This window comes from Rana temporaria, chromosome 4 (assembly GCF_905171775.1).
Source record: "Rana temporaria chromosome 4, aRanTem1.1, whole genome shotgun sequence".
Lineage (NCBI taxonomy): Eukaryota > Metazoa > Chordata > Amphibia > Anura > Ranidae > Rana > Rana temporaria.
This window is the reverse complement of record NC_053492.1, coordinates 164,073,234-164,087,235: the sequence shown is the minus strand read 5'-3', so window position 1 is coordinate 164,087,235 and position 14,002 is coordinate 164,073,234.

The window sequence follows — 14,002 nt, the reverse complement described above, 5'->3', positions numbered from 1 at the left end:
TCCGCACTCCTCTCCTGTACATACCACCCACTGCCATACACTCCGCACCCCTCTCCTGTACATACCACCCACTGCCATACACTCCGCACCCCTCTCCTGTACATACCACCCACTGCCAGACACTCCGCACCCCTCTCCTGTACATACCACCCACCCCAGACACTCCGCACCCCTCTCCTGTACATACCACCCACCCCAGACACTCCGCACCCCTCTCCTGTACATACCACCCACCGCCATACACTCTGCACCCCTCTCCTGTACATACCACCCACCCCATACACTCTGCACTCCTCTCCTGCAAATACCACCCACCCCATACACTCCGCACTCCTCTCCTGTACATACCACCCACTGCCATACACTCCGCACCCCTCTCCTGTACATACCACCCACTGCCATACACTCCGCACCCCTCTCCTGTACATACCACCCACTGCCATACACTCTGCACCCCTCTCCTGTACATACCATACACTCCGTACCCCTCTCCTGTACATACCACCCACCCCATACACTCCGCACCCCTCTCCTGTACATACCACCCACCCCATACACTCCACACCCCTCTCCTGTACATACCACCCACCCCATACACTCCGCACCCCTCTCCTGTACATACCACCCACCCCATACACTCCGCACTCCTCCCCTGTACATACCACCCACCCCATACACTCCCCACTCCTCCCCTGTACATACCACCCACCCCATACACTCCGCACCCCTCTCCTGTACATACCACCCACCCCATTCACTCCGCACCCCTCTCCTGTACATACCACCCACCTCTATTCACTCAGCACCCCTCTCCTGTACATACCACACACCCCATACACTCCGCACCCTTCTCCTGTACATACCACCCACCCCATACACTCCGCACTCCTCCCCTGTACATACCACCCACCCCATACACTCCACACTCCTCCCCTGTACATACCACCCACCTCCACTCACTCCGCACCCCTCTCCTGTACATACCACGCACCTCCATTTACTCCGCACCCCTCTCATGTACATACCACCCACCCCATACACTCCGCACCCCTCTCCTGTACATACCACCGACCCCATACACTCCGCACTCCTCCCCTGTACATACCACCCACCCCATACACTCCGCACCCCTCTCCTGTACATACCACCCACCTCCATTCACTCTGCACCCCTCTCCTGTACATACCACCCACCCCATACACTCCGCACTCCTCCCCTGTACATACCACCCACCCCATTCACTCCGCACCCCTCTCCTGTACATACCACCCACCTCCATTCACTCCACACCCCTCTCCTGTACATACCACCCACCTCCATTCACTCCGCACCCCTCTCCTGTACATACCACCCACCCCATACACTCTGCACTCCTCTCCTGTACATACCACCCACTGCCATACACTCCGCACCCCTCTCCTGTACATACCACCCACTGCCATACACTCCGCACCCCTCTCCTGTACATACCACCCACTGCCATACACTCTGCACCCCTCTCCTGTACATACCATACACTCCGTACCCCTCTCCTGTACATACCACCCACCCCATACACTCCGCACCCCTCTCCTGTACATACCACCCACCCCATACACTCCCCACTCCTCCCCTGTACATACCACCCACCCCATACACTCCTCACCCCTCTCCTGTACATACCACCCACCTCCATTCACTCCGCACCCCTCTCCTGTACATACCACCCACCCCATTCACTCCGCACCCCTCTCCTGTACATACCACCCACCCCATTCACTCCGCACCCCTCTCCTGTACATACCACCCACCCCATACACTCCGCACTCCTCCCCTGTACATACCACCCACCCCATTCACTCCGCACCCCTCTCCTGTACATACCACCCACCTCCATTCACTCCGCACCCCTCTCCTGTACATACCACCCACCCCATACACTTCGCACTCCTCCCCTGTACATACCACCCACCCCAGACACTCCGCACCCCTCTCCTGTACATATCACCCACCCCAGACACTCCGCACCCCTCTCCTGTACATACCACCCACTGCCATACACTCCTCCCCTGTACATACCACCCACCCCAGACACTCCACACCCCTCTCCTGTACATATCACCCACCCCAGACACTCCGCACCCCTCTCCTGTACATACCACCCACCCCAGACACTCCGCACCCCTCTCCTGTACATACCACCCACCCCAGACACTCCGCACCCCTCTCCTGTACATACCACCCACCGCCATACACTCTGCACCCCTCTCCTGTACATACCACCCACCCCATACACTCTGCACTCCTCTCCTGCAAATACCACCCACCCCATACACTCCGCACTCCTCTCCTGTACATACCACCCACTGCCATACACTCCGCACCCCTCTCCTGTACATACCACCCACTGCCATACGCTCCGCACCCCTCTCCTGTACATACCACCCACTGCCATACACTCCGCACCCCTCTCCTGTACATACCACCCACCGCCATACACTCTGCACCCCTTTCCTGTACATACCACCCACCCCATACACTCTGCACTCCTCTCCTGCAAATACCACCCACCCCATACACTCCGCACTCCTCTCCTGTACATACCACCCACTGCCATACACTCCGCACCCCTCTCCTGTACATACCACCCACTGCCATACACTCCGCACCCCTCTCCTGTACATACCACCCACTGCCAGACACTCCGCACCCCTCTCCTGTACATACCACCCACCCCAGACACTCCGCACCCCTCTCCTGTACATACCACCCACCCCAGACACTCCGCACCCCTCTCCTGTACATACCACCCACCGCCATACACTCTGCACCCCTCTCCTGTACATACCACCCACCCCATACACTCTGCACTCCTCTCCTGCAAATACCACCCACCCCATACACTCCGCACTCCTCTCCTGTACATACCACCCACTGCCATACACTCCGCACCCCTCTCCTGTACATACCACCCACTGCCATACACTCCGCACCCCTCTCCTGTACATACCACCCACTGCCATACACTCTGCACCCCTCTCCTGTACATACCATACACTCCGTACCCCTCTCCTGTACATACCACCCACCCCATACACTCCGCACCCCTCTCCTGTACATACCACCCACCCCATACACTCCACACTCCTCCCCTGTACATACCACCCACCTCCACTCACTCCGCACCCCTCTCCTGTACATACCACGCACCTCCATTTACTCCGCACCCCTCTCATGTACATACCACCCACCCCATACACTCCGCACCCCTCTCCTGTACATACCACCGACCCCATACACTCCGCACTCCTCCCCTGTACATACCACCCACCCCATACACTCCGCACCCCTCTCCTGTACATACCACCCACCTCCATTCACTCTGCACCCCTCTCCTGTACATACCACCCACCCCATACACTCCGCACTCCTCCCCTGTACATACCACCCACCCCATTCACTCCGCACCCCTCTCCTGTACATACCACCCACCTCCATTCACTCCACACCCCTCTCCTGTACATACCACCCACCTCCATTCACTCCGCACCCCTCTCCTGTACATACCACACACCCCATACACTCCGCACTCCTCCCCTGTACATACCACCCACCCCATACACTCCGCACCCCTCTCCTGTACATACCACCCACCCCATACACTCCGCACTCCTCCCCTGTACATACCACCCACCCCATACACTCCGCACCCCTCTCCTGTACATACCACCCACCCCCATTCACTCCGCACCCCTCTCCTGTACATACCACCCACTGCCATACACTCCGCACTCCTCCCCTGTACATACTACTCACTGCCATACACTCCGCACACCTCTCCTGTACATACCACCCACCCCATACACTCCGCACCCCTCTCCTGTACATACCACCCACCTCCATTCACTCCGCACCCCTCTCCTGTACATACCACCCACCCCATTCACTCCGCACCCCTCTCCTGTACATACCACCCACCCCATTCACTCCGCACCCCTCTCCTGTACATACCACCCACCCCATACACTCCGCACTCCTCCCCTGTACATACCACCCACCCCATTCACTCCGCACCCCTCTCCTGTACATACCACCCACCTCCATTCACTCCGCACCCCTCTCCTGTACATACCACCCACCCCATACACTTCGCACTCCTCCCCTGTACATACCACCCACCCCAGACACTCCGCACCCCTCTCCTGTACATACCACCCACCCCAGACACTCCGCACCCCTCTCCTGTACATACCACCCACTGCCATACACTCCTCCCCTGTACATACCACCCACCCCAGACACTCCACACCCCTCTCCTGTACATATCACCCACCCCAGACACTCCGCACCCCTCTCCTGTACATACCACCCACCCCAGACACTCCGCACCCCTCTCCTGTACATACCACCCACCCCAGACACTCCGCACCCCTCTCCTGTACATACCACCCACCCCATACACTCTGCACTCCTCTCCTGCAAATACCACCCACCCCATACACTCCGCACTCCTCTCCTGTACATACCACCCACTGCCATACACTCCGCACCCCTCTCCTGTGCATACCACCCACTGCCATACGCTCCGCACCCCTCTCCTGTACATACCACCCACTGCCATACACTCCGCACCCCTCTCCTGTACATACCACCCACCGCCATACACTCTGCACCCCTTTCCTGTACATACCACCCACCCCATACACTCTGCACTCCTCTCCTGCAAATACCACCCACCCCATACACTCCGCACTCCTCTCCTGTACATACCACCCACTGCCATACACTCCGCACCCCTCTCCTGTACATACCACCCACTGCCATACACTCCGCACCCCTCTCCTGTACATACCACCCACTGCCAGACACTCCGCACCCCTCTCCTGTACATACCACCCACCCCAGACACTCCGCACCCCTCTCCTGTACATACCACCCACCCCAGACACTCCGCACCCCTCTCCTGTACATACCACCCACCGCCATACACTCTGCACCCCTCTCCTGTACATACCACCCACCCCATACACTCTGCACTCCTCTCCTGCAAATACCACCCACCGCATACACTCCGCACTCCTCTCCTGTACATACCACCCACTGCCATACACTCCGCACCCCTCTCCTGTACATACCACCCACTGCCATACACTCCGCACCCCTCTCCTGTACATACCACCCACTGCCATACACTCTGCACCCCTCTCCTGTACATACCATACACTCCGTACCCCTCTCCTGTACATACCACCCACCCCATACACTCCGCACCCCTCTCCTGTACATACCACCCACCCCATACACTCCACACCCCTCTCCTGTACATACCACCCACCCCATACACTCCACACTCCTCCCCTGTACATACCATCCACCTCCACTCACTCCGCACCCCTCTCCTGTACATACCACGCACCTCCATTTACTCCGCACCCCTCTCATGTACATACCACCCACCCCATACACTCCGCACCCCTCTCCTGTACATACCACCGACCCCATACACTCCGCACTCCTCCCCTGTACATACCTCCCACCCCATACACTCCGCACCCCTCTCCTGTACATACCACCCACCTCCATTCACTCTGCACCCCTCTCCTGTACATACCACCCACCCCATACACTCCGCACTCCTCCCCTGTACATACCACCCACCCCATTCACTCCGCACCCCTCTCCTGTACATACCACCCACCTCCATTCACTCCACACCCCTCTCCTGTACATACCACCCACCTCCATTCACTCCGCACCCCTCTCCTGTACATACCACACACCCCATACACTCCGCACTCCTCCCCTGTACATACCACCCACCCCATACACTCCGCACCCCTCTCCTGTACATACCACCCACCCCATACACTCCGCACTCCTCCCCTGTACATACCACCCACCCCATACACTCCGCACCCCTCTCCTGTACATACCACCCACCTCCATTCACTCCGCACCCCTCTCCTGTACATACCACCCACTGCCATACACTCCGCACTCCTCCCCTGTACATACTACTCACTGCCATACACTCCGCACACCTCTCCTGTACATACCACCCACCCCATACACTCCTCACCCCTCTCCTGTACATACCACCCACCTCCATTCACTCCGCACCCCTCTCCTGTACATACCACCCACCCCATTCACTCCGCACCCCTCTCCTGTACATACCACCCACCCCATTCACTCCGCACCCCTCTCCTGTACATACCACCCACCCCATACACTCCGCACTCCTCCCCTGTACATACCACCCACCCCATTCACTCCGCACCCCTCTCCTGTACATACCACCCACCTCCATTCACTCCGCACCCCTCTCCTGTACATACCACCCACCCCATACACTTCGCACTCCTCCCCTGTACATACCACCCACCCCAGACACTCCGCACCCCTCTCCTGTACATATCACCCACCCCAGACACTCCGCACCCCTCTCCTGTACATACCACCCACTGCCATACACTCCTCCCCTGTACATACCACCCACCCCAGACACTCCACACCCCTCTCCTGTACATATCACCCACCCCAGACACTCCGCACCCCTCTCCTGTACATACCACCCACCCCAGACACTCCGCACCCCTCTCCTGTACATACCACCCACCCCAGACACTCCGCACCCCTCTCCTGTACATACCACCCACCCCATACACTCTGCACTCCTCTCCTGCAAATACCACCCACCCCATACACTCCGCACTCCTCTCCTGTACATACCACCCACTGCCATACACTCCGCACCCCTCTCCTGTGCATACCACCCACTGCCATACGCTCCGCACCCCTCTCCTGTACATACCACCCACTGCCATACACTCCGCACCCCTCTCCTGTACATACCACCCACCGCCATACACTCCGCACCCCTCTCCTGTACATACCACCCACCCCATACACTCTGCACTCCTCTCCTGCAAATACCACCCACCCCATACACTCCGCACTCCTCTCCTGTACATACCACCCACTGCCATACACTCCGCACCCCTCTCCTGTACATACCACCCACTGCCATACACTCCGCACCCCTCTCCTGTACATACCACCCACTGCCAGACACTCCGCACCCCTCTCCTGTACATACCACCCACCCCAGACACTCCGCACCCCTCTCCTGTACATACCACCCACCCCAGACACTCCGCACCCCTCTCCTGTACATACCACCCACCGCCATACACTCTGCACCCCTCTCCTGTACATACCACCCACCCCATACACTCTGCACTCCTCTCCTGCAAATACCACCCACCCCATACACTCCGCACTCCTCTCCTGTACATACCACCCACTGCCATACACTCCGCACCCCTCTCCTGTACATACCACCCACTGCCATACACTCCGCACCCCTCTCCTGTACATACCACCCACTGCCATACACTCTGCACCCCTCTCCTGTACATACCATACACTCCGTACCCCTCTCCTGTACATACCACCCACCCCATACACTCCGCACCCCTCTCCTGTACATACCACCCACCCCATACACTCCACACCCCTCTCCTGTACATACCACCCACCCCATACACTCCGCACCCCTCTCCTGTACATACCACCCACCCCATACACTCCGCACTCCTCCCCTGTACATACCACCCACCCCATACACTCCCCACTCCTCCCCTGTACATACCACCCACCCCATACACTCCGCACCCCTCTCCTGTACATACCACCCACCCCATTCACTCCGCACCCCTCTCCTGTACATACCACCCACCTCTATTCACTCAGCACCCCTCTCCTGTACATACCACACACCCCATACACTCCGCACTCCTCCCCTGTACATACCACCCACCCCATACACTCCGCACCCCTCTCCTGTACATACCACCCACCCCATACACTCCGCACTCCTCCCCTGTACATACCACCCACCCCATACACTCCGCACCCCTCTCCTGTACATACCACCCACCTCCATTCACTCCGCACCCCTCTCCTGTACATACCACCCACTGCCATACACTCCGCACTCCTCCCCTGTACATACTACTCACTGCCATACACTCCGCACACCTCTCCTGTACATACCACCCACCCCATACACTCCTCACCCCTCTCCTGTACATACCACCCACCTCCATTCACTCCGCACCCCTCTCCTGTACATACCACCCACCCCATTCACTCCGCACCCCTCTCCTGTACATACCACCCACCCCATTCACTCCGCACCCCTCTCCTGTACATACCACCCACCCCATACACTCCGCACTCCTCCCCTGTACATACCACCCACCCCATTCACTCCGCACCCCTCTCCTGTACATACCACCCACCTCCATTCACTCCGCACCCCTCTCCTGTACATACCACCCACCCCATACACTTCGCACTCCTCCCCTGTACATACCACCCACCCCAGACACTCCGCACCCCTCTCCTGTACATATCACCCACCCCAGACACTCCGCACCCCTCTCCTGTACATACCACCCACTGCCATACACTCCTCCCCTGTACATACCACCCACCCCAGACACTCCACACCCCTCTCCTGTACATATCACCCACCCCAGACACTCCGCACCCCTCTCCTGTACATACCACCCACCCCAGACACTCCGCACCCCTCTCCTGTACATACCACCCACCCCAGACACTCCGCACCCCTCTCCTGTACATACCACCCACCGCCATACACTCTGCACCCCTCTCCTGTACATACCACCCACCCCATACACTCTGCACTCCTCTCCTGCAAATACCACCCACCCCATACACTCCGCACTCCTCTCCTGTATATACCACCCACTGCCATACACTCCGCACCCCTCTCCTGTACATACCACCCACTGCCATACGCTCCGCACCCCTCTCCTGTACATACCACCCACTGCCATACACTCCGCACCCCTCTCCTGTACATACCACCCACCGCCATACACTCTGCACCCCTTTCCTGTACATACCACCCACCCCATACACTCTGCACTCCTCTCCTGCAAATACCACCCACCCCATACACTCCGCACTCCTCTCCTGTACATACCACCCACTGCCATACACTCCGCACCCCTCTCCTGTACATACCACCCACTGCCATACACTCCGCACCCCTCTCCTGTACATACCACCCACTGCCAGACACTCCGCACCCCTCTCCTGTACATACCACCCACCCCAGACACTCCGCACCCCTCTCCTGTACATACCACCCACCCCAGACACTCCGCACCCCTCTCCTGTACATACCACCCACCGCCATACACTCTGCACCCCTCTCCTGTACATACCACCCACCCCATACACTCTGCACTCCTCTCCTGCAAAAACCACCCACCCCATACACTCTGCACTCCTCTCCTGTACATACCACCCACTGCCATACACTCCGCACCCCTCTCCTGTACATACCACCCACTGCCATACACTCCGCACCCCTCTCCTGTACATACCACCCACTGCCATACACTCTGCACCCCTCTCCTGTACATACCATACACTCCGTACCCCTCTCCTGTACATACCACCCACCCCATACACTCCGCACCCCTCTCCTGTACATACCACCCACCCCATACACTCCACACCCCTCTCATGTACATACCACCCACCCCATACACTCCGCACCCCTCTCCTGTACATACCACCCACCCCATACACTCCGCACTCCTCCCCTGTACATACCACCCACCCCATACACTCCCCACTCCTCCCCTGTACATACCACCCACCCCATACACTCCGCACCCCTCTCCTGTACATACCACCCACTGCCATACACTCCGCACCCCTCTCCTGTACATACCACCCACTGCCATACACTCCGCACCCCTCTCCTGTACATACCACCCACCGCCATACACTCTGCACCCCTTTCCTGTACATACCACCCACCCCATACACTCTGCACTCCTCTCCTGCAAATACCACCCACCCCATACACTCCGCACTCCTCTCCTGTACATACCACCCACTGCCATACACTCCGCACCCCTCTCCTGTACATACCACCCACTGCCATACACTCCGCACCCCTCTCCTGTACATACCACCCACTGCCAGACACTCCGCACCCCTCTCCTGTACATACCACCCACCCCAGACACTCCGCACCCCTCTCCTGTACATACCACCCACCCCAGACACTCCGCACCCCTCTCCTGTACATACCACCCACCGCCATACACTCTGCACCCCTCTCCTGTACATACCTCCCACCCCATACACTCTGCACTCCTCTCCTGCAAATACCACCCACCCCATACACTCCGCACTCCTCTCCTGTACATACCACCCACTGCCATACACTCCGCACCCCTCTCCTGTACATACCACCCACTGCCATACACTCCGCACCCCTCTCCTGTACATACCACCCACTGCCATACACTCTGCACCCCTCTCCTGTACATACCATACACTCCGTACCCCTCTCCTGTACATACCACCCACCCCATACACTCCGCACCCCTCTCCTGTACATACCACCCACCCCATACACTCCACACCCCTCTCCTGTACATACCACCCACCCCATACACTCCGCACCCCTCTCCTGTACATACCACCCACCCCATACACTCCGCACTCCTCCCCTGTACATACCACCCACCCCATACACTCCCCACTCCTCCCCTGTACATACCACCCACCCCATACACTCCGCACCCCTCTCCTGTACATACCACCCACCCCATTCACTCCGCACCCCTCTCCTGTACATACCACCCACCTCTATTCACTCAGCACCCCTCTCCTGTACATACCACCCACCCCATACACTCCGCACTCCTCCCCTGTACATACCACCCACCCCATACACTCCGCACCCCTCTCCTGTACATACCACCCACCTCCATTCACTCCGCACCCCTCTCCTGTACATACCACCCACCCCATACACTCCGCACTCCTCCCCTGTACATACCACCCACCCCATACACTCCCCACTCCTCCCCTGTACATACCACCCACCCCATACACTCCGCACCCCTCTCCTGTACATACCACCCACCCCATTCACTCCGCACCCCTCTCCTGTACATACCACCCACCTCTATTCACTCCGCACCCCTCTCCTGTACATACCACCCACCCCATACACTCCGCACCCCTCTCCTGTACATACCACCCACTGCCATACACTCTGCACCCCTCTCCTGTACATACCACCCATGTGTAAGGAGGGGGTCAGTATATGTGTAAAGAGGGGGGTCAGTATATGTGTCAGGAGGGGGGGTCAGTGTATGTGTAAGAAGGGGGGGTCAGTGTTTGTGTCAGGAGGCGGGGGTGAGTGTATGTGTCTGTGATTTTTTTAATATGCAGCATGGTGGGGGGACGGGGGTAAATGCACTGCCACTGGTCATAGTAACTGATGTATTAGACCCCTTTCACACTGAGCCGCCCATAGCCTCGGCGGTAAAACGCCGCTATTTTTACCGCCGACAATTGCGTATAGTTTACTGTGTTTTTGTGTGTGTTTTCAAAAATTAAGTGGGCCGGTCTGGATGAAGTCCAGGGCCAAATTTTTGTCCCAGTCCACCCCTGCCTGTGGGGAGAAGAAAACCTTCAGAACGTTACTTATAAGAACGCCATATTAATGGCCAACATCCCCCAAGGGAGGCCAAAAGTGATGGTCCTGTAGCTGGATTCCTGAATGGGTAGAGATATCTCCCATGCTTGGAGGGATATTTCGTAGGGCTGGTCTGATGATTGGATGCACTAGAAACTGCAGAGGATGAAGGAGATGCAGGGCCGGATTAACATATGCAGCTCCAGGCCCCTTCCTCAAGATAGGCCCATTTGCCCAAAAAAAATAAAAAATAAGACCGACTTCGAGGATTGTAGCTCGGAAAACAGTGGTAGCTGAAGACCCACCCCACCACTGGTCCAAATATGGGGCTCCTATCATTTATGGTTCCGGAGATACAGGGCTGCTTGCGCAACCTGTCAGAAGCTACATACAGAGCAGTTTGTTTTTTGTTAGAAAATTACTCAGAACCCTCAAACATTATATATATAAAAAAAACACTAAAGTTAGCACAATTTTTTTGTATACTAAGCCAGCGGTCATCAACCCTGTCCTCAGTGTCCACTAACAGGCCAGGTTTGATGTATTACCTTGGGGAGGTGCAGACTTAAATACTGCAATCAATGAGCAGCAAATTATATCACCTGTCATGTATTTCAGTTATCTTGCAAACCTGGCCTGTTAGTGGGCCCTGAGGACAGGGTTGATGACCACTGTCCTAAGCGATGCTTTCAATTTTTTTACAGGTTACATGTTTAGAGTTACAGAGGAGGTTTAGTGCTAGAATTATTGCTCTCGCTCTAACGATCGTGGCATATGTAACCTGTGTGTATCTGGCTCTGATACTAGCCAGAGCCTTCCCAGGAACTCACTAGTATCTCTCCCCAGCCTGTCCCGCACACACCCTCTCACCTGCTGACCTGTGGATGGGGGAATCACTCCTGCAGTGTTATTGTGTTCTGCCTTTGAATACAATGATCAGTGTTGCTAACTATAGCTTGCAGCACTGATAGGTTTTCCCAAAACAAACAGGCTGGTTGTACTCAAGTCAGATATTAGATTGACTTGTGTAAAACCAGCTAGCCCATACATAGATCGACTATGGCTGGTCTCTGCTTAATTTGCGTAATTTCAATCCATGTATGTCCCGCTTAACCACTACGCATTTCCTAAACATCCTTCCACAAACCTTTACATTTTTCTTCTAAGATTACTTCATCCTCCTCACCTGTACATACTCTCCACACTTCTCTCCTGTACATACTGCTCACTGTCATACCCTCCACATTTCTCTCCTATACATATTGCCCACTTTCATACCCTACACACTCCTCTACTGTATATACTGCTCACTGTCATACCCTCCACACTCCTCTCCTGAACATACTGCCCACTGTCATACCCTCCACACTACTCTCCTGTACATACTGCTCACTGTCATACCCTCCACACTCCTCTCCTATACATAGTGCCCACTGTCATACCCTCCACACTTCTCTCCTATATATAGTGCCCACAGTCATACTCTCCACACTCCTCTCCTGTGCATACTGCTCACTGCCATACCCTCCACACTCCTCTCCTATACATAGTGCCCACTGTCATACCCTCCACACTTCTCTCCTATACATAGTGCCCACCATCATACCCTCCACACTCCTCTCCTGTACATAATGTTCACTATCATACCCTCCAAACTTCTCTCCTATACATAGTGCCCACTGTCATACCCTCTACACTTCTCTTCTATACATAGGGCCCACTGTCATATTCTCCACACGTCTCTCCTGTACATACTGCCCACTGTCATATCCTCCCCACTCTTCTTCTGTACATATTGCTCACTGTCTTACCCTCCACACTCATCTCATGTACATACTGCTCAGTATCATATAATCCACACGCCTCTCCTGTACATACTGCTCGCTCTCATACCCTCCACTTTCCTCTCCTGTACATACTGCCTATTGTCATACCCTCCACACTCCTCTCCTGTACATACTGCCCACTGTCATACCCTCCACACTCTTCTCCTGTACATACTGCTCACTCTCTTACCCTCCACACTCATTTAATGTACATATTGCTCAGTATCATACCGTCTACACTCCTCTCCTGTACATACTGCTCACTGTCATACCCTCCACACCCCTCTCCTGTACATACTGCCCACATTCATAAACTCCTCTATTGTACATGGTGCCGGCTGTCATACCCTCCACACTAGTCTCCTGTGCATACTGCCCACTATCATACCCTCCACACTCCTCCCCTGTAGATACTGCCCCCATCATACCCTCCACACTCCTCTCCTGTACATACTGCTCACTGTGATGCCCTCCACACTCCTCTCCTGTACATACCGCCCACTGTGATACCCTCCACACTCCTCTCCTGTACATACTGCTCACTGTCATATCCTGCACACTCCTCTCCTGTACATACTGTAACCCAACCTTACCCTTCACACTCTACATACTGACAACTATCTTTCTCTCCACATTCCTCTCCTGTACATAC